This window comes from Balaenoptera borealis (assembly GCF_965194805.1).
Source record: "Balaenoptera borealis genome assembly, chromosome: 20".
Taxonomy (NCBI): domain Eukaryota; kingdom Metazoa; phylum Chordata; class Mammalia; order Artiodactyla; family Balaenopteridae; genus Balaenoptera; species Balaenoptera borealis.
In genome coordinates this window covers 33,773,025-33,792,862 of record NC_138879.1, presented here as the reverse complement: position 1 = coordinate 33,792,862, position 19,838 = coordinate 33,773,025, and the positions used below count along the sequence as shown (strand labels likewise).

Sequence of the window (19,838 nt, the reverse complement as noted above, 5' to 3'; positions counted from 1 at the left end):
GCACAGCAAGTGGGGAAGGAGCAGGGTCCTTTGTGTCTGGGAGTTGCTTTACATTTGCAGCCAGAGCCACAGGGTCAATTCCTTTCTGCCACAGGCTCCAGCCCTTTGATTGGTCTCTTTCCTCACCATCTCTTCTCCCCGCTTCCGGGATGCCAGGGACATGGGACTCGAGTTCTGTGTCCTCTTTTTTTCTTAATTAATTTATTTTATTTTATTTATTTTTGGCTCTGTTGGGTGTTTGTTGCTGTGTGCAGGCTTTCTTTAGTTGCAGTGAGCAGGGGCTACTCTTCGTTGTGGTGCGCAGGCTTCTCATTGTGGTGGCTTCTCTTGTTGCAGAGCACGGGCTGTAGGTGCACGGGCTTCAGTAGCTGTGGCACGTGGGCTCGGTAGTTGTGGCTCACGGGCTATAGAGCGCAGGATCAGTAGTTGTGGCGCACAGGCTTAGTTGCTCCGCGGCATGTGGGATCTTCCCGGACCAGGGCTCGAACCCACATCCCCTGCATTGGCAGGTGGATTCTTAACCACTGTGCCACCAGGGAAGCCCCAGTGTGTCCTATTTTTATATCCATCTTTGTCTTGTGAAGGTTCTACCCCTAGAGGCTCTGAGATCCCCGTGCTGGGGTCCAGCCTGGATGTTGGGTTTTTTCAAAGCTCCTCTGGTGATTCTGATGTGCAGGGGATGCTGAGAAGCTCTGCTGTGGAGGAGTCGTCTTCTTTATGAGGACCCACATGGGTGCTAGGGACATCAGACCGCATGCAGTCCAGAGGAAAATAGATACTGGAGATGTAACCATGGGAAAGGCATTACCTGGAAGTTCTGGCTGTGGAGAGGCAGTGTGAGCTGGTTAACAGGCTCGACTAATCATCCTGTGTGCGTAATGGTACACACAGACAATGTAGTAAGAGCAGATTTGCTGTAACTGTTATTTGATAAAAAACACTAACTGTGTTTTTTTAATTGAAATGTAGTTGATGTACACTCTTATGTTAGTTTCAGCTCTACTACATAGTGATTTGACATTTGCACGCATTATGAAATGATTATCACGATAGTCACCGTCTGTCCCCTTGCAAAGTATTACAATATGATCGACCGTATTCCTTATGCTGTATATTACATTGCTGTGACTTACTTATCATATAACTGGAGGTTTGTACTTTTTAATCCCCTTTACCAATTTCACCCGTCCCTCCACCTCCCTTCCCTCTGGCAACCACCTGTTTGTTCTCTGCATCTGTGAGTCTGTTTTTGTTTCATTTTGTTTGTTCTTTAATTTAGATTCCACATGTAAGTGAAATCATACGGTACTTGTCTTTGTCTGTCTAACTTATTTCACTTAGCATAATACCCTCTAGATCCATCCATGTTATTGCAAATGGCAAGATTTCTTTTTTTATGGCTGAGTAATATTCCATTGTATATATATACCACATCTTTATCCATTCATCTATCACTGGACGTTTATGTTGCTTCCATATCTTGGCTATTGTAAATAATGTGGCAGTGAACGTAGGGGTACATATAACCTTTTGAATTAGTGTTTTTTAATTTGGGTGACTACCCCAAAGTGGAATTGCTAATTTGACACTCAGGCTCCTGCTGGCCACGTAACAAGGTCTCACAGCCATAATCTTAAAACTAGTGAAAACATTCACACCTTGCACTCTCATATATACTGGAGTGCCTCAAATACTATAAATTCCCAATTACCTGCTCTCCTGGTGGGGACGAGACAGGTTCAGGGATCCTAATATGCTAAAGAATTATTTTATTTGTCTTTATTCCTCTGAAAATTTTCTGGCACATGTTCTGGTGAAATGTTTTAATTTTCATAGAAGACTACTGATTCAGCATTAGAAAAAATTAGAGCAATACTGAATATTTATTCTCCAAGTTCTTGACAGAATATATGACCTTTATAACCTTGAAAGTTCCATTGCTCAGTCCTTAAGCAACAATATTTAAGCAACAATATTCTCTAGTGCCTGCCCAGTTTTAAGCAACAATATTCACTAGGGCCTGCCCAGAAGATGTGAAGATAACATGTAAATGCTCAGAACAGTCTGGGCACATGGCAAGGGCTCAATCAAGGTGAATTGTTTGTTATTCCTCTAGGTAGTCTAAATGCTATTCCTGGATGAAGCCAGACCCTCAGTGAGCCGTGTGCCTGGACCACAGTGTTCCAGCCTCTTGTCCAGATGCTTTCTCTCTCCCGGGCATTGCAATCCCCCTGTCCTCTGTGAATAATGGCTCAGGAACCAGCCTGTTGAAATTTACTACTGAATTCGTAGCAGCAATGCATTTTCTGAGGACCCACAGGAGAAATTTAATTGAGGCTTCAAGGCCAGGAGCCATTGTATTTCTCCTGAGAATAGAGATTTTTTTTTTTTCCATAAAGACTTTATCTTTTTAAGAGCAATTTTAGGTTTATAGAAAAATTGAGAGGAAGGCACAGAGATTTCCCATTCACTTCCTTGCCCCCCTACATGAATTGTCTCCCCCATTACCAACATCCTCCACCAGAGGGGTACATTTGTTACCATCAGTGAACCTACATTGACACATCAGAATCACCCAAAGTCCATGGTTTACATTAGGGTTCATTCTTGGTGTTACATATTCTATGGGTTTATACAAATGTACAGTCACATATATCCATCACTATAATCTCATACAGAGTATTTCATTGCCCTAAAAATCCCATTTTCCCCTCCCCAACTATTCATTCCTTTTTCAACTATTCATTCCTTTTCCCCTCCCCAACTCCTGACAACTTTTGATCTTTTGACTGCCTCCGTAGTTTTGCCTTTTTCAGAATGTCATATAGTTGGAATAACAGAGTATGTGGCCTTTTCAGATTTTAGGTTGTTTTTTTTTTTTACATCTTTATTGGAGTATAATTGCTTTACAATGGTGTGTTAGTTTCTGCTTTATAACAAAATGAATCAGCTATACATATACATATATCCCCAAATCTCTTCCCTCAGGCGTCTCCCTCCCACCCTCCCTATCCCACCCCTCTAGGTGGACACAGAGCACCAAGCTGATCTCCCTGTGCTATGCGGCTGCTTCCCACTAGCTATCTATTTTACATTTGGTAGTATATATAAGTCCATGCCACTCTCTCACTTCGTCCCAGCTCACCCTTCCCTCTCCCCGTGTCCTCAAGTTCATTCTCTACATCTGCGTCTTTATTCCTGCCCTGCCCCTAGGTTCTTCAGAACCATTTTTGGTTGTTTTTATCGGATACCTACAATGAATTTTGTTTCCTTCCTTCCTTGGCTGCTAGGAAATACAGCATTCATTGGTGACCCATTTTTAGTAACTGTGTGGAACCTTATTGGGTGCATTTCATCTACTAAAATAACCTCTCACTTCGTTTAATTTTTCTCACCTCCTCTTTCTCCAGATTCCCTCAATTGTTATTTTTATCTTATTAACACTGTATGTATTTCAAATTAGAAAAAAATAAAACCTTTCAAGAAGTGGAAGGAAAGTAAACAAGCAGAAAAATAAATGCAATTGGCCTAGGAATGCATTTAAATAATTATTTTGCAAATTTACTGCCCTAATTTTTTCTTTAGTGAAAAGAACATAATAACAAGAGTTCCAGCCTTGGTTCCATCACTGGTGAGTTGTGTAACTTTAGAGAAGCCACTTTATCCCACAGGCTTTCTGTTTCTCTATCTGTAGGTGAAGAAGTGGAAATGTATGATTATAAAAGTCCCCCTCAGTGGTGACAACCCTGGATATATAAAGGAATTCACATTCTCTGAGCATACATCATCAACCCAGAAAGGTACTGAATGACAGATGGAACCCAGCTTGGGAGCCACGGAGCGCATAAAATTCACAATGAAATACCTGACAGCTAATTGCCTTGAGCCAACTTGGTACCTTCCCTCAAGGAGTTTATGATCTAATGGAAATCCCTGAAATTCATTCTCAATATACCAGGGTGCGTTGGTAAACATTTAATTATTTGTTGAGTAAATAAATAGAGTGATGAATGAATGGATATATTCTCCAAAGGCTTCCCAAATTTTGGATTTTTTTCTTTTTGAGTAATTTTTATTTCATTTATTAAAATAACACTTATATACATAAAGATTGCTACATCCATGCAAGAGTTATTCAGTAGACAAATAATTCTTAATGTAGATATGGATTCCTAGTCCCCATATAACTTCGTGGTACATTGACCCTCTCACTTCCCAACCCCAGAAGTAGGGAACTAGTTCTAAAGATTTATGATGATACGTCTGAAAAAAATATTTCCAGTTATTTTTCCTAATTAGCATTTAAACATCTATCTATTTGTAAGTATTATTACAATTAAAATTAAATTGTTAGGAAAACTTTATGGTGTTAAAAAACCTGTTATTTTTATTGATAACTTTTTTTTTTAATTGATAACTTTTTGATAAATGGTTCTTTCTTGTTTGTTTGTTTCTGAGGGAATGCTTCACATCCTTCATGGGTCCCTCAAAGGGACCCATAACTCAATACAAAAAGATATAAACCACTGATTTAGAGACAGATTTGTAACTCAACTCCAGCATCTGAATAGGATGTCTTGGCATTCATGTTATAAGCTCTCCTCACCCCTTGCTTTATTTTTCTACTTTTAGATTCTTAATGCTCATATACCAGGAAACTTTTCTATGGACTCACAAGATCTCTTTCTACAGAAGTTAGGAGTATTGTTGCTTTTTTTTCTTTTAATTCTCCTGATGGAACATGCATTTCCATGTTAGCCTTCATGCTTCATCTGGAGTGGGAGTTACAACAAATGAGATGAGGTTAAGTGGGTGGTCCTTAGCATCAAAACAATAAGTGAAAATGAAAACTGTGCAGTTGTGAGATGGTTGCTTAATCTGAAAATTTGGACATCAGAGAGAAAACCTTTTGGGCAACAAGAGGTATACTCTCTGCTAATTGCAAACAAAAGTCTGTGCTAATATAAATGCAACTAAGTCAAATGCTGGCTTAACTAGAATGAAAACTACCCTAGAAACAGAGACTTCATTAAAAAAAAAAAATCACCTACCTATTCTTTCATAAGAGTTCATTTATTACTTTATTCCCTGAGTCAAAGATAGTGCTTTTAGGAGCACCTCTTATAAATTACAGTTGAAATATTATTTTACACCAGTGCAAAGCTATGCAAAGCTCCCATATCAAAGGAGACCAATTAAAAATATTGAGTAAACACAGTTTGGCTTTACTTGGAGAAAAATAACCAATCTTTTTTCATTAACAAGACTATCTTTTTTTTTTTATTGACAAGATTGTATATGGCTCTTGTTGTAAGTGGCTCCAATTTTCCTTTTTTTTTTTTTTTGGAAAGAGGTGAAATATAAGTACTTTCAACAAATAAAATGATGTGTCAGGTTTAGCTTGCCCTCCAACTTGCCTGCATGGGAAAAATTGTTCAAATTGTTTAAAAGTAATAAAGTTTCAAGTGATTATTGATGATGCCTATACCATTTTAGATACATGATCATACATAATTGTATATTGTATTTATAAGGGAAACCCTGGGCTGCATATCACATTCTCTAATCAAGTGTTTGGTTTGCTGAAGCCAAACAACTTAACTCTTGAGGGTATGCTTTCCCCTTTCCTTCTAGAAGAGCTATAACATGATGTATAGATCTGATTTGTGTGGCATATTCCAACCAGATGCTTTATGAAAAAATACTCTTTGGGCAGAAATTGGTATTGATTTATTTGAATAATAATATCAAGCTTCTTAGATTAATGACATAAAATTATGTTTATATTTCTGGATAGAAACATGTCAAATTAAAGAATGATAAATTCTTGGCCAGCGTACTGTCACTTTCCCATATTGTGCTCAAGGCAGACATTACTAATCAACTCTGACATTCTTTTTCATGAGTTGGGACTCGGCTTCAAGAGCATTTGAACTACTGTTTCAATGGATTGTAGTTCACATGTAAGATGAAACTTATTTGCCTTGCATTTTGAAGCAGGCAAAATATAGCAGAGGGCCTGTATATCACTGCCTGGATTCTAAACCAAGAATAAAACTGAGTTTTTTGAACCTTAAAATTTCAAAGGAAAAAGAGGATGGAGAATCCTTAGGTTACGTTATCCTTTCTGCTCCATTTTTTGTGAGAAAACAGGCCTTCTATGCCTAGGGAGGTACTGGGAGAGAGGGGAGGTTGTTGAGGGGATGTCCAATGTCCTAACCCTTTTTCAACCACTGTAATAAATACATATAGTAAAACTATTTCACAGAAGCTTTTTTTTTTCCATGGAAAAAAATGCCAACAATGGTACAGCAGAAAAATCCAGAAGCACTGGAACCTGCCCCAGTGATTAAATCTCAGTAAGTGCTGTGGGACTATTGGCTTTTCATATGGAAAAGAGCAAAACCCCTATTCTAATTTATCTCCCCGTGAAAAGCCAACAGACTCACAGCCCTTACTGAATAGTCCACCGAAGTCTCACAACCTCCTCCTTTACTTACCATTTTTGGGATCTCTATCTTAGTGCAGTATTTATTTGTCTAACCCTGTGACAGTATTTACTATCTGAATGACTGCAACTTTATAAGTCTAGCTATCTGTTCATGACAAATTTGCCCAACCTTTGTCCCTTTTCAGAATTGTCTTGGCTATGCTAGCACTTTTGTTCTTCCATATGAAGTTTAAAATCAATCTGTCAAGTTCTGTTAATAAACCTGTTGGTATTCTGATTGAATTTCTTTCTCATTTACAGATTAGGAGATCACTTATATTTTTACAATGTTGAGACTTTCTGTGCATGAACATGAAAATTCTGGCCGTTCATCAAATCTATTCTTATGTCTTTCAACAATCTTTTCTTGTGAAAATCTCAAAGGTTAGGTTGATCTTAGCTACAGGTGAGAATTACTTGACTAATGATACTGGAGTTGTTCTGGCTAGACTGGCCATGACTGAGGAGTTTTCAGCTCCATTCCATGCTGTTCCCAATGGCAGCGTGCTCCTCATCCCTGTCTCCCTTGGTCCTAGTCTCCCGGTGGGATCAAGTTCCAACTGTCCACATATTAACTTGCTTGATAATGCACCTTTTAGCTTTCCTTTCTATGCCCCATTTCCTCTCTCTTACCCATATTTCCCGTGATCACCTCCTAATAAACCACATGTACTTTTATCCTTGCCTCAGGCTCTGCTTCTGGGGAAACCTTGACAAGTATTACATAGATTTCCATACCAAATGTAATAAAGTCTAATTCTCAGAACCTGAAATTAAAGACACTCCACCTGTGGTAACCTTCAGGTAGGGTCTTTCAGGGGAAGAGCGTGGTCTTTGGGGCCTGATAGATGCCTGTATTCCAGCTTCCTGATTGTTTTCACTGTATGGTCTCGATAAATCTCTGTCTTCCACCTACATGAAAATAGTAACCTAAGCCTTAAGAATAATATTGTTCTGATTATTGAATGACATGTTAAATTTTACATTCATTCAACAAACATTTTTTTTCTCCAGACACAACTTATATAAGGAACATAGTTAAGTAGCTGGCACAGAGAGGTGAACAATAAATGGAAACAATGGTTGTTGCTGTACACTGATGAATGGGTGGCTGAGCAAATCTTGGAGAACTTATGACAATAGATATTTGGTAGTAGGGACATGCATCTGTCATAGGTGTTGTGCATCAGGGCACCTTGTGCTCTGCATCAGGGGGTGAGCCTTTGAAGGTAAACAGACCTGGGTTCAAATACCCAGTGAATGACCCTGTCAAGTTCTCTGGGACTATCTGTGGGATGAAGATCGTGATGCCTACTGCAGGGGCTGTGTAGGGAGGAGCTAAGGAGATAAGGGATGTAAAGGCCAGGACTTCAGCAATGTTGCCTTTTAAATCGCCCTTCCTGAAGTTCTCCTGATTGCTGCCTACTGGGTACATTACATCACTTTCTCCTGACATAACGTGTCACATCCAAAGGCATTTAGACAAGTCCTATTGGTGGGCCCTGTTCTGTCCAATTCTTCAGAATTGACAGTAGTCAAAAGAGAATACTGCTTTTTATACTCTTGATAAAGGCAACAAACAGGACCCTGCTATCCACTCTCTAAGAAGTTTTCTAGAATGTAGCTTTAGAGAAAACATACCAAGGCCATGTTCAAAAGCAGGAGGATATAACAATTCTATTCAGTCTTAATAAGCAATCTTAAGAAGAGGACAATTAAGTGAGGAAGAGAGAACCTGATTTTTAAAGTCAGATAACTTGATTTTAATTTCAGGACTGCCATTTTGTAGGTACATGTGATCTTGGGCAGAATGCTTCATAGCTGACCTTCAGTTTCTTCAGTAAAATGCTGACACAATCTCATTTTGCAGTGTTATTAATAAGATTAAGTCAGGTAATCAGGAAAAAAACACCTGTATAAAACGCCCAGTTTACTGTATGGCACATAATCAAAACTCAATAAATGGTAATAATTGATAATATGTAGCTAGTGTATAAGCTGAAATATTTACTTCAGAGGTTTTTTTGTTTTTTAAATCTAGCGTTGTTAGTCTAAGGTATGAAATATAAGTGGGAAATCTGTGTCTTACTTCCAATACCTATGGTTCTCAACTTTTATAATTTTAACTTTCAAATGACCTGAATTCTTGTATATTATATATGAAAATCCCTAAATCTCCTTTTCTCTACCAAATTCAGACTTGCACCTTACCAAACAACCATGTCAAGTTTTCTTTACAGGGTGCTGCTTGCCAACCAGTTTTAGCAGCAATGCCATCACTGACTACAAAGCAGCATTTATTTTTCGATTATCTGAGTAGTTTATGTATTCTCTCTTATTATTTTATAAACAGGAATGGAAAATGGAAAAGTGATAGATATGATTCTAGTGGTAAGCATAGATTTAAGAAGGCAACTGTTCTACCTACAGAAAGTGGTAGATCTTTTACTCTGGTTCTATTGACTCGAGGTGGTTAACTGTGTGTTCTCAAGTGAAAAAAATTAACCATTACTGTGGGATGAGTAATTGATGCTTGAAGCTTGTGTCTAAAAGGCAAGAAGTAAGTAGGGACTTTACAACTTTCTTAAGGTCTCTGAATAGATGCTCCCTTATAATGTGTATAACTACCCTTTGACCTTCATGTATTATTAGACTTTAGCATTTTAGTGATGTATATGTCAATAGAAAACTGCTTACATTTCTAAAAAGTCAAACTGAAAATGGAAAGTTTCTTTGTTTCTTTAGGGGATTATAATAACTCACGTGGTGACGTTGAACACGTCAGCAAAATCAATGGCAATTTCCCATTTTGGTTCATAAAAATTGTAACATTTATTATTAATTAACTATTTGTTTAATACACCAAATTCTTCAAAGCATGAGTCCCACAAGGGAAAAAATACAAAAGGGGTTTGTAAAGAAAATAATGAGAAAAGGTTGGAAACCAAATGGGTCCAACAAACATAGCTGGGTAACTTTGTAACTTGAGCTGCAGCCATTAACTGGAACTGCAGACATGGATCAGGGACTGACTGATGTTATTGTCTCTGTAGGGACTTGGTCTCTTTGAGGTTAGTTTCTTGAAGGCAGAGCAGATAAAAGGTCTCTCCGTTCAGTCCTCACTGAAGCCCATGATGCCATGAATGAAGTAGGTTTGCTCCAAACATACGAATTAGGAAGTGGACGCCTGTCTGGGTAGCCTATATCCCAAGTTATATTTCCAATGCAGTTTGGAATCACCTTTCAACTACTACTGATTTTCTCCCTCATCTGATTAGAAGTGGTGGTGGTGGTGGTGGTGTGGGAAAGAGAAAGGAGCAACACTGATTACAGATGCCTCTTTTGGGGTGAATATTCTTCAAAGCAATGCTATCTTGACAGGCAGGACCATTTTAACCTGATTCAGGGGAAAAGACCCATCTGCTTTTTTCTCTCTGACCTTTTAGTAGGTTGATGCTGCCTGTATTCTCTTTTAATGAATTGCAACACAGCTCTCCTATAAAAGAATCCATAAAATATGACTTAGTGCTGTAGCAAAACTATAAAAACCAATTACTAGCACAGCTCCTGCAGGTCTGTGTTGAAATTTCAGAATAAAGGTAAGATTTTCCAGTTTCCTTAGAGAATTGCATTTCTCTTGATGGTGTCTCTTAGCCCCTACTTCTATCTAGTCTTCATTTTAATGACATAATTAAAATGGACTAGAATGTGTCCTCCTTTAAAGCATTGTAAATAAAATCATCTCTCTTGTCTACAGACAAAATAGTGTTACTTTAAGTGTTTGCTATCAGCTTAAAAATGTTACAGACAAAATTTAAGAATCAAACGAGTCACAGACCATGTGGGATTTAGGTTTTAAAGTCAATGTGTAAGGTAAAAATTGCCAATTGTCAAAATTACCAGTGAAAATGCATTAAATTACCCATAACACACTGTGGAACCATCTTTTAATAAATCCAAACATCTAGTGTGGCAGGAAAGATCACTGTTGAGCACCAAGTAAAGGGTTCTTTCGGGTTCAGGTGCCATGGTGTTTAAAAAAAAATCTTTAAATACTAGAATCGCTCTACACCCGGTGAGACCTTCACTCTGTGAGAGTCATTAAAGTGGATAAAATGAAAGACCTGAGGAACAAGCAGCTTTGGGCCCCCAGTGACTCTTGTGACTGGAAAAGGATCCTTGGGCAAGAAGGTGGGCAACATTTCTCACATGATTTAACGCTTACTTTCTTTTGCTTTTTGATGAATATTATACAGTTAAATTTGCAGATGGCAAAAAAGAAAGGACCACTGAATATTAGAAATTAAACACAAACAGTGTATTTAGGAGCTATTCCTAGCAAATTTCAAAAGGTTACAGACAAGTAAGCAGTCAGCAAATGTTTGATAATTCAAATACTCAATATTATTGAAAGCCTTTTTTGAAAAACACATATTGAAATTAGAAAAATCTTAATTACTAAGACTATAGGAAGTACACTGAAGTTTTGATGGAACAAAAAGTTGGCCATCTGACTGATCCTTCACTAAATAAAACCTTCCCCAAAACAAAGTAGTGGCTTAAATTGTCTCTTTTACTGAGAGGTGAGTTGAGACAAGCTTCAGAGGGCCACGATGGGACTCCGAAGAAGCCTGCTGTCTTTCCACTCCCTGTCAGTTCTCTTGTTAGAACTACAGATCTAACCCTTCTACTTAGGGTCTCTGGATCCAGTGACGTTCAGCCCTTCCCTGATGGCTGCATGCGGTTTGCCTGGATTTACGAAATGTCTGGGCATCTAATTTCAGGTATAAAAATCCAAAAAACATAAAAATGAGCGGTAACATCACTCATTCAGCTTTCTCTTGAGAAGGCCTCTCAGAACCAAGTAATTCCATTTTGCATTTAGGCTGCTGGGCCCTGAAGACCGATGCTTGGGGACTGTCATGATGCAATAACTTTGAGTCATTGAGAGTGTTTACTCTGGGCATGTGACTTTGGGTACCATGCACACAGAGAAGGAGGCTGAGAAATTTTGAGAAAGATACCAACCCAGGAAAAATGATTAAAGGTAGTTTCTCCTCCTTTGGGGGAAAATGTTGCATAAGAAGGTATTCCCTTAGAGTTACTCTGCCCTATCTTCACCTTGATGCCTCCACTGGAATGGACAGGAGCACAGGTAGTCTGTCTTTACTCACATATCTTCACCTACCATACCTAGCACAGTGCCTGACACTTAGCACATGCTTGGCACACATTTTAAAATTAATATGTTGAAGTTTATAGGTTATAAGTAGAGAAGGAAAGCCAATCATGTACACAGTATTTTAAGTCACCACTCCTTTCCTGCCACACAACCAGATCCTGTGTGCCACTTAGAACTTCCTTGCAAACAACATCTTGTCCTCCTTCCTGCTTTCTTAGCTACCATGCCCACCCCATCCCTGATATTTCATAATAGTCTATGGCTGAACTCTGCAGCCAACTGGCTTCTCCACCACAGTGCAATGAAGTTTCACTGGACTGAAAATGTATTCAAACGCACAGAATCATAGAACATAATAATTATATAGGGTTTTCTCCTGCACTGTTGGTGGGAATGTAGATTGATACAGCCACTATGGAGAACAGTATGGAGGTTCCCTAAAAAACTAAAAATAAAACTACTATATGACCCAGCAATCCCACTACTCGACATATACCCTGAGAAAACCATAATTCAAAAAGATACATGTACCACAACGTTCATTGCAGCTCTATTTACAGTAGCCAGGACATGGAAGCAACCTAAATGCCCACTGACAGATGACTGGATAAAGAAGATGTGGCACATATATACAATGGAATATTACTCAGCAATAAAAATGAATGAAATTGAGTTATTTGTAGTGAGGTAGATGGACCTAGAGTCTGTCATACAGAGTGAAGTAAGTCAGAAAGAGAAAAACAAATACCGTATGCTAATGCATATATATGGAATCTAAAAAAACCTTACTGATGAACCTAGTGGTAGAGTAGGAATAAAGACACAGATGTAGAGAATGGACTTGAGGATACAGCAGGGGAAGGGGAAGCTGGGACGAAATGAGAGAGTAGCACTGACATACATACACTACTACCAAATGTAAAATGGATGGCTAGTGTGAAGCAGCCGCTTAGCGTAGGGAGATCAGCTCCATGCTTTGTGACCATCTAGAGGGGTGGGATAGGGAGGGTGGGAGGGAGGCTCAAGAGGGAGGGGATATGGGGATATATGTATACATATAGCTGATTCACTTTGTTGTACAACAGAAACTAAACATTGTAAAGCAATTATACTCCAATAAAGATGTAAACAATAATAATAATTATATAGGGTTTTAAAAATAATTGAAGTATAGTTGATTTGCAATACTGAGCACAGCATAATGATTCAGTTTCTTTTCAGATTATATTCCATTATAAGTTATTACAAGATATTTAATATAATTCCCTGTGCTATACAGTAAATCCTTGTTGCTTATCTATTTTATGTATAGTAGTTTGTTATCTTTTAAATCACTCCTAATTTATCCCTCTCCCCTCCCCCGCTTTCCCCTTTGGTAACCATAAGTTTGTTTTCTATGTCTGTGAATCTGTTTTCTGTTCTGTATATAGATTCATTTGTATTATTTTTTAGATTCCATATAGTGATATTACATAGTATTTGTGACATATAGTATTTGTCTTTTGTCTGACTTACTTCACAAAGTATAATGTTGTCTAGGTCCATCCATGTTGCTGCAAATTACAATATCCCATTCTTTTTTATGGCTGAGTTATATTCCATTGTATATATATTTGTGTGTGCGTATATATATATATATGTCTCTCACATCTTCCTAAGCCTGTCATCAGTTGATGGGCGCTTGGGTTGTTTCCATACCTTGGCTATTGTAAATAGTGCTGCTATGAACATTGGGGTACATGTAGCTTTTGATTTAGAGTTTTCATTTTTTGGATATTGACCCCTTGTCAGTTGCATCATTTGCAACTATTTTCTCTTATTCCGTAGGTTGTCCTTTTATTTTGTTGATAGTTTCCTTTACTGTGCAAAAGCTTTTAAATTTGATTAGGTTCCATTTGTTTATTTTTGCTTTTACTTATATAGGTTTTAAATTTTAATAAAAAACATAACATTCAATACTCCTTAATGTAACTGGAGATTAAAACTGTTATTTTAATTACAGTATATGATATTGATATTGGTCTCAGATCAGGGTGTGTTCCTATTTTACCACTGTGTGGTCCTTCTCACAAGAATGAGATCTTCTTTCATTCCTATCTTTGGGTGGTTGAGTGTCCAAATGGTGACATTAATTCACTGTGTGATCCATTCCAGTTGATTTGATTTTCTTATTGGCCTTCAGCCTCCTTTTTCAAGCTTTGCTTCTTGTTTGCCTCATTCCCATTGTTGCAAAGTGTCTGGCTAAGAACTTGGTCTCATTCACTGGATATCTGGCATTCCTGTCTTATCCTAGCTCACTGACCTCGTACGTTAGAAACTCTGCTGTCTTATAGTCTTTCCAATAGCTTTAATCTGCCCCATCTGATGCTGAAATGACAGCATTTGGTAGAAAAAAGATAAAATGGAAAAGGTTCAACTGGTTACCATCCACCAAATTTGGATTAGGTCTGGTTGCAAAAACTCCCCAGATGGGTCCATAATGCTTATCAATTGTATGAGTACTTTCCACTGTTTGGCTTTTTTCATTCAGAATTGTTTGTGAGATTTATTCATGCGGTTGCATGTAGTTGTAGACTGTACATTCTCATTGCGGTACAGTATTTCACTGTGTGAATATACCACAATGCATTTCTGTTGGGTACATACATCAGAATGGAATCACTAAGTTATAGGGTATGCCTATGTTTATTTTTAGGAGATAATGCCAGTTTTCCAAAGTGGTTGTACCGAATGTCTCATCTACCAGCAGTAGATGAGAATGCCAGTTGTTCTGCATTCTCATCAGTACTTGGTATTATCTGTCTCTTGTTATGGTCATTTGGTGAATGTCATTTTATTATCTTTTATTTTGATCCAAATATTGGAGTATATGCTAGGGGTTTCTTAGAGGTACTTTAAACTGGTATCTATTCATGATCTGAACAGTTAGCTTTTACAGTGTCTTTTATGTAGCACTGAGCCTCTCTCTTGGTCTGTCTCTGTCCTTTTAAAAGACAAGATGCTTTATAAATCAGGAATAAAGTTACTTTATCCACTTTAAAGTTACTTTATTTTAGCCTTAAAATTTTATTAACATGGAGACACAATAATCTGCTGTTTCTTTTTAAAATTAACTCTAAAATAATAAATAGTCTTATTCTAAACCATATGCTGAGACTTTAAAGACCACTCTGTACCAACAGATTGTTCTATAACTTCTGTAGTGGCCATTGATGAAAAGCAATAATAGCTGACCTTAAAACCACCTCTTTGTGTGCTTTGGTGCCTTTAACCCTGCTGCAAGATAAAGACTACTTAATCCTGTGTGCACAATGATTCCTGGTTCCGTGTGTGATATCAAGGACTTAAGGGAATTACAGGGTATATATTCACTATCTTCATGGGTCTTTTAGAACTCAGAAGACATGATTAATCCACATGTATAAGTTATAGAATAATAAAAAATGAGTATGTAGTCAATTGTTAAATAGGATGCTCTAATGATAATTGCAAAATCTTTAATGTTATTATTATACTGTATTGTAAATTTTTGTTTAATAGTTTCCCACACTAGACACAGTTCCATGAAGACAAGGACCACACCTATCTTCCTTTCTGTATTCTCAGTGCTAGTACAGTGCTTGATATATTATAGCACTTAATACATATTTATGAGATTAAACTGAAGGAAGACAAAACATGAGTTAGAGTAAGTATCCAGAGAAAAATGATTAAGATTTAGGTAGGCAGAAAGGAAAAGGGGAGTTTTCTAGGCAGAGAACACATACCAGTTTTATACTAGTGTTTCCTTTTATTGCTATAATCCTTTGTATTTAAAAAATTTCACATAATTATCCCAATTCATTCCCCTAGAAAACTGTATAAGTTTATGGGACTCAATGAAGTAAATAAAGTATTAAAAAATATAGCCTTGTTCACAAACAAAATCAATAACTCTGTAGATAACAAATAAAACAGGAAAATGAAGAAATAAGTGGAGGGGTGAAGCCCTCTAGCTGAGCTTCACTCTGGAATCAGGACAAAGAAGGACTAAACTCAGGAAGGGCTAGGAGCTCTGTACCTGTAGTTTACTGGGGATTGCACATGGGGAGCTAAAGCTGGGCTCACTGATGATACCAGGAGGTCATGTGAGTTTTCTCAACTTGACAAAGGAGGAAGAAAAAGGTTGTTGTCAACTGTTGCTTGGGATACAGTTGTGACCTAGGGAAGTTGACGAATATACACTCAACTTTATAAAGTGACTGAACTTGGGGGCTTGGATCTTGGATATCCCCAATATCACCATGGAGCAGGAACATAAGCCCCTATTAACTATTTGGTTGGACCAGGAGTCCTGGGTGGGGGGCTGAGTAGAGGCAACAGCAAAACTTTTAGATAAGGTGCTGTGAGGAGAGTGGGTTGGAAGGAGGGATAGAAGGAAAGTCTCAAAAAAAGTAAGATATACATAAAAATTTCAAAGTACAAAGAAACTCAATGCTAGGCAAATGTAAAGGAGAATATAATGCCAAAAAAAGAAAACTACAGTTGATTCTTGAACAATGTGGGGGTCAGGGGTGCCAAACCCCTGCATAGTAGAAAACTCGCATATAACTTTTGGCTTCCCGCAGACTTAACTACTAATAGCCTACCGTTGACAAGAAGCCTTACCAATAACATAAACAGTTGATGAACACATATTTTGTATATCATATGTACATCTACATATATTTTATGCATTCAGGGCACACTTAACTTTGTCTTAATTTTTTCACTATTTCTAAGCTACAGAGTTTGCGAGTTTTCGCAAGTTGTTGCTAATGTCCAAGAATTTTTCAATATGTTTATTGAAAAAAAATCCATCTATAAGTGGACTTGCACAGTTCAAACCTGTGCACTTCAAGGGTCACTATATATATAGGGCATTCTCATAAGTGAACCTAAATGAAAAAATTTAAATAGACATTTGCAAATTGCTTATCAATGTATTTTCAAAGATACTCTTAAGTAGGGTGTGCCAGAATACAGTGAGATTCAACATCAGAAAATCTATGAGTACAGTCTGTCACACAAATAGATTAAAGGGAAAAAACCCATAAAATAGTATCATTAGATGCAGAAAAATACTTGATAAATTTCAACACACAATCCTGATTTTTTAAAAAGTCCATTATCCACAGCTAATGGAACCAGAGATGTTTCCAACTGAGACATCCCATTCATTTGCTGGCCAATGGCATAACAAGGAACAAAGACCTGAAGGATGTGCGTTTCCTATCTTGGTGTTTGGATTATATGTGGATTCCCCAAGTGGGAAGCAGAGCTAAAATGTCCTCTCCTTAATATCTGTGCCTGCCATTTTGGGCCACATGCATCTGAAAAATAAGTAGATGGACCTGGTCTACAGAAGTAGGAGACACCACAAAGCCCAAGAAAGAAGAGAGCATCCCTGGTTCTCTTTTTTTCTTTCTTCTTTTTTATTTTTTAAATTTAATTGTATTTATTTTTTATACAGCAGGTTCTTATTAGTCATCCATTTATACACATCAGTGAATACATGTCAATCCCAACCTCCCAATTCATCACACCACCACCCCCGGCCCCCGCTGCTTTCCCCCCTCGGTGTCCATATGTTTTTTCTCTACTTCTGTGTCTCAATTTCTGCTCTGTAAACTGGTTCATCTGTACCGTTTTCTAGGTTCCACATATATGCGTTAATATACGATATTTGTTTTTCTCTTTCTGACTTACTTCACTTTGTATGACAGTCTCTAGATGCATCCACGTGTCTACAAAGGACCCAATTTCATTCCCTTTTATGGCTGAGTAATATTCCATTGTATATATGTACAACATCTTCTTTATCCATTCATCTGTCGATGGGCATTTAGGTTGCTTCCATGACCTGGCTATTGTAAATAGTGCTGCAATGAACATTGGGGTGCATGTGTCTTTTTGAATTATGGTTTCCTCTGGGTATATGCCCAGTAGTGGGATTGCTGAGTCATATGGTAATCCTATTTTTAGTTTTTTAAGGAACCTCCATACTGTTCTCCATAGTGGCTGTATCAATTTACATTCCCACCAACAGTGCAAGAGGGTTCCCTTTTCTCCACACCCTCTCTAGCATTTGTTGTTTGTAGATTTCCTGATGATATCCATTCTAACTGGTGTGAGGTGATACCTCATTGTAGTTTTGATTTGCATTTCTCTAACAATTAGTGACGTTGAGCAGCTTTTCATGTGCCTCTTGGCCATCTGTATGTCTTCTTTGGAGAAATGTCTATTTAGGTCTTCTGCCCATTTTTGGATTGGGTTGTGTGTTTTTTTAATATTGAGCTGCATGAGCTGTTTATATATTTTGGAGATTAATCCTTTGTCCGTTGATTCATTTGCAAATATTTTCTCCCATTCTGAGGGTTGTCTTTTCACCTTGTTTATGGTTTCCTTTGCTGTGCAAAAGCTTTTACGTTTCATTAGGTCCCATTTGTTAATTTTAGTTTTTATTTCCATTACTTTAGGAGATGGATCAAAAAATATCTTTCTGTGATTTATGTCAAAGAGTGTTCTTCCTATGTTTTCCTCTAAGAGTTTATAGTACCCCATCCTTACATTTAGGTCTCTAATCCATTTTGAGTTTACTTTTGTGTATGGTGTTAGGGAGTGTTCTAATTTCATTCTTGTACATGTAGCTGTCCAGTTTTCATGGCACCACTTACTGGAGAGACTGTCTTTTCTCCATTGTACATCCTTGCCTCCTTTGTCGTAGATTAGTTGGCCATAGGTGTGTAGGTTTATCTCTGGGCTTTCTATCCTGTTCCACTGATCTATATTTCTGTTTTTGTACCAGTACCATATTGTTTTGATTACTGTAGCTTTGTGGTATAGCCTGAAGTCAGAGGGTCTTATTCCTCCAGCTCCGTTTTTTTCCCTCAAGACTGCTTTGGCTATTCGGGGTCTTTTGTGTCTCCATACAAATTTTAAGATTTTCTGTTCTAGTTCTGTAAAAAATGCCATTGGTAATTTGATAGGGATTGCATGGAATCTGTAGATTGCTATGGGTAGTGTAGTCATTTTCACAATATTGATTCTTCCAATCCAAGAACATGGTATATCTCTCCATCTGTCTGTATCATCTTTAATTTCTTTCATCAGTGTCTTATAGTTTTCTGCATACAGGTCTTTTGTCTCCCTAGGTAGGTTTATTCCAAGGTATTTTATTCCTTTTGTTGAAGTGGTAAATGGGAGTGTTTCCTTAATTTCTCTTTCAGATTTTTCATCATTAGTGTATAGGAATGCTAGAGATTTCTGTGCATTAATTTTGTATCCTGCAACTTTACCAAATTCATTGATTAGCTCTAGTAGTTTTCTGGTGGCATCTTTAGGATTCTCTATGTATAGTATCATGTCATCTGCAAACAGTGAGAGTTTTACTTCTTCTTTTCCAATTTGTATTCCTTTTATTTCTTTTTCTTCTCTGATTGCCATGGCTAGGACTTCCAAAACTATGTTGAATAATAATGGTGAGAGTGGACATCCTTGTCTTGTTCCTGATCTTAGAGGAAATGCTTTCAGTTTTTCACCGTTGAGAATGATGTTTGCTGTGCATTTGTCATATATGGCCTTTATTATGTTGAGGTAGGTTCCCTCTATGCCCACTTTCTGGAGAGTTTTTATCATAAATGGGTGTTGAATTTTGTCAAAAGCTTTTTCTGCATCTATTGAGATGATCACATGGTTTTTACTCTTCAATTTGTTAATATGGTGTATAACCTTGATTGATTTGTGTATTTTGAAGAATCCTTGCATCTCTGGTATAAATCCCACTTGTTCATGGTGTATGATCCTTTTAATATGTTGTTGAATTCTGTTTGCTAGTATTTTGTTGAGGATTTTTGCATATATGTTCATCAGTGATATTGGTCTGTAATTTTCTTTTTTTGTAGTATCTTGGTCTGGTTTTGGTATCAGGGTGATGGTGGCCTCATAGAATGAGTTTGGGAGTTTTCCTTCCTCTACAATTTTTTGGAAGAGTTTGAGAAAGATGGGTGTTAACTCTTCTCTAAATGTGTGATATAATTCACCTGTGAAGCCATCTGGTCCTGGACTTTTGTTTGTTGGAAGATTTTAAATCACAGTTTCAATTTCATTACTTGTGATTGGTCTGTTCATATTTTCTATTTCTTCCTG

At 37.5% G+C, this 19,838-nt stretch overlaps 1 protein-coding gene and 1 long non-coding RNA gene across 2 annotated transcripts in view; one reads left to right on the top strand and one right to left on the bottom strand.

Moving 5' to 3' along the window:
- LOC309618349 overlaps positions 1-4,397 on the top strand; it is a 353,317-nt gene extending 348,920 nt beyond the window's left edge. Inside the window, exon 3 of the long non-coding RNA XR_014238430.1 lies at positions 3,695-4,397. This is a non-coding gene — a long non-coding RNA (uncharacterized lncRNA). The remainder of the gene's footprint in view (positions 1-3,694) is intronic.
- Positions 1-19,838, bottom strand: part of ANKFN1 (ankyrin repeat and fibronectin type III domain containing 1) — a 424,018-nt gene that overhangs the window by 232,153 nt on the left and 172,027 nt on the right. The gene's annotated exons all lie outside the window — the stretch shown is intronic.